Raw genomic sequence first — 3067 nt, 5'->3', positions numbered from 1 at the left:
TGTGGTGTAGAATTGGCTGTTGCTCTCGGAATTCTTAATTTTAGGCCCTTCAGCGCTGCTGCTGCGACTTTTCTTATTTCAGTTGTACTTTCCTTAGCTGTTATGCGTAAAGCACGTTAGTGATTTGTGATACTGTCCGTAATGGCCTTAGGTGGTACAAGCGCGTCTATCAATTGTGTAGATTGTAATGAAAACGGTCATTCCTTGTTTTTTTCTGTAAATTATCAGAATGGAACATTACACCTTAACAACAACAACCCCTGCCACCTCCTAGTGCAGTTATGATAACTAAGTTGAGGAGGTACTAGGAAGTTTTAGGTGATACACTTCACTCACCATTGTGGTACTCTTGTGCACTTTAAATTGATTTCGACTCAAAGGATTAAAGATAAATAGGCGGAGTCGATATCATATTCTGATTGTGTTTCAGATTATAGAAACTACTAATAAAATGGTAAATTTCACCTATTCAAATAGGGGAATCCGTTGCGGGAAAGCGACACGAACAGCTCCATCAACTGTACGGCGGTTTGCAGACAAGATTTGGCGATTACCGTTCTTGTATGTAATGTGTTGCTTCGTCCAGGGCCTTTAAAGCAGATAATTATGCTTTAAATGCAACTTCTAAGCTACTCCACAATTATCCACCCTTTATTTTTGAAACAAGAATTATCTTAGGCTTTACTACGGATATTTTTAATCGCTGTGGATGAATTGGAACGGTAAAATATTTTCGAAGTGGGAATTAGGGCGTCAGTGTCTAATGTACGTGCATGATTTGTCATCCGGATCTCTAAAACCTCCAGAGTTATGACTGTAGCGCTATAGCATGGGACAAGATTTATAACGCATGAAAAGACTGAAAGGCCATAGGCATGAAAAAACGCTCTAACTCTAAATAGAAAACTCACCCAAATGATCAAATCAGATTGAGTACTTATTTTTGTTTCGCTACTAGCGTCACATGTATGTGACACACCAACTTTCGTACTTTTGCTCACTTTTCAAAAAGTTCGATATGCCCTTTGCCGTCTTATAAATCGTGCCGCTAAAAATTTTTGGCTTAATTAAAAAAAAACAGATGCCCGATGTTCCTGGTCTGAAGGCAATTACATCTGTGATCTACTTTTGAACGGCACTTGAATCGCTTCAGGACAAACCGGCGTCAAACAGTGCTACTTTAGGAGAGTAAAATATCTGAGCTTCGGTAGCGCTAGCAACGAGCGTGTTGAAAGTTCAAGTAGAGCGAACCACCCTCCGTTATACAGCCGCTGTACTGGATCTGTGTTTATAGTCTTCCAGCCACTTTGTATCACAATAATAAATTTACTCCTAGATTCATGAGTTAGTGCTGTTAAGGGGAGAATGTGCAGTTCCTCTAATTCGCTTCTAACTTTAAATTCGCTGAAAACATTATTAAAATACAAAGAATGCTATTCAAAATTTGTCCACAATCCCACTTGTCTCGCCTGAGGGGATTGTTAGATCGTCACCTTTCCGCCGATTACGTTATTAATTAAAGCACAAGGAAGTTCCTATAACATTAAACCCTAATGCAGAAGCAAAATTAATGGCAAAGGGCTAATTCAGTAAACTAGATGATGTGAGAATGTGTGAGAAAGAACAATTATTTTGACTTTTTTACTCGAAAGCACATAAATGAAAGTAAAATGTACTCCAACTAACTGACGGCGACTTTGTAGGCACGTGTGCCGAAAGTATCTAGAAAAACTTTTTTACTAACACCAGAATACTTCTCATCCAAACTTGAATGCTGCTGTGCATGATGGTAAAGACAAATGTGTACAACTCTTCTTTATTTTTATGGTAGATTTTGAAATAATTATTTTGGACTCTTCATTAATTTGTCTTTTTTTCTATTGTTTGCCTAAATTTAGTCACTCAGATTGCCGTTCGTCCTAATCACAATCGCCACCACAATGCCTGCGCATAAAATTTTTGCCACATGAAAGTGCTCCGCGCATAATCTCCGTCACAGTTGATCACATGCCATGGATTTAAGCACAGCCGAGATAGTGACTACAAATCCTGTGATTTAGCGGTGAATAAATTAACTTTTCTCTTGGTAACTTAAAGTCGACCATTTCTGAGCGAAGGAATTCCCACCTCGGTACCGCGTGATGCATCAGGTGGGTTGCGTCGTGCAGTTTTGCAAGTCCCGCTCTGTTTCGCTCACGCAGACCACCAGGACCAGATGGCTGAGATGAAAAAGGATTGAGAGAAAAAGCACTAGTTGTGTTAGTGAAGACTGCTTAAGTAAAATTGTTTCAAAAAAACAGAACTTGAGTAATTTTGTTATGGGTATTATTGCTCACCGTTTAAAAGGCAACACTCATGTTGTCAAAGCCAACAGGAATGGAAGCAGGTGTAAGGAAACAATTCAGACACTGTTTACGAGTCTGCGTACCCCTCGGGCGTTCTGATCGAAGTTAAATGAACTGTTATTTGGTATTCTCGTTCTCTGTGGGGAATTTCAAAGTTGTTTAGAGAAGTCCCGGTTGTTTTTCGCATTTTATAACGTATAGAGCGTGAAAAGATTGGTAATGATTCCTCGAAAAAGATCTGATTCAAATTAGCATGGAGGGCTGTGTTTGCCTTCAATTATGCAGACTATCAAGTACGCTTTCGCTACCTTATACTTGTGAAAGAAAAGTACCCTAGTTTACCTAAAGCATGATACCAATATTGCAAAGTCACTACGAATCGGTGGTATAAAAGAAGGAAAGGTTATAAATATTCATATTCAAGGAAAAGGTAATTAAATGTAGAATCGAAAATATAGCTCCACACCAAAAAGAGATTATTATCCAATACTTATATCTATTACAACAATTTGTGAAAAATAAATAGAAACAAAATGGTTCAAAACATTAGCAACGACGACTATTAATGGACTGCAAAACTAATTTCTTATTCCAGTAAAAAAATCTACTCAAAATAAATTGCCCATTTGAATAGTAAAATGAAAGCCATGTGAGCGAGTATATCAACACATCTTGTGAGATGTGGTGTCGCCTCAACACCCAAAACACGCCCTAAGACGTGA

General features: G+C 38.3%; 1 protein-coding gene across 1 annotated transcript in view; it reads right to left on the bottom strand.

Annotated features, from left to right (window-relative positions):
- The window catches only part of EGR_08061 (hypothetical protein), a gene marked incomplete at both ends in the record, with an annotated part of 4853 nt that overhangs the window by 963 nt on the left and 823 nt on the right, over positions 1–3067 (bottom strand). The window lies entirely within an intron of this gene.

This window comes from Echinococcus granulosus (genome assembly GCF_000524195.1).
Source record: "Echinococcus granulosus chromosome Unknown EG_S00095, whole genome shotgun sequence".
NCBI classification, from domain to species: Eukaryota; Metazoa; Platyhelminthes; class Cestoda; order Cyclophyllidea; family Taeniidae; genus Echinococcus; species Echinococcus granulosus.
This window is presented reverse-complemented; position numbering and strand designations above follow the sequence as displayed.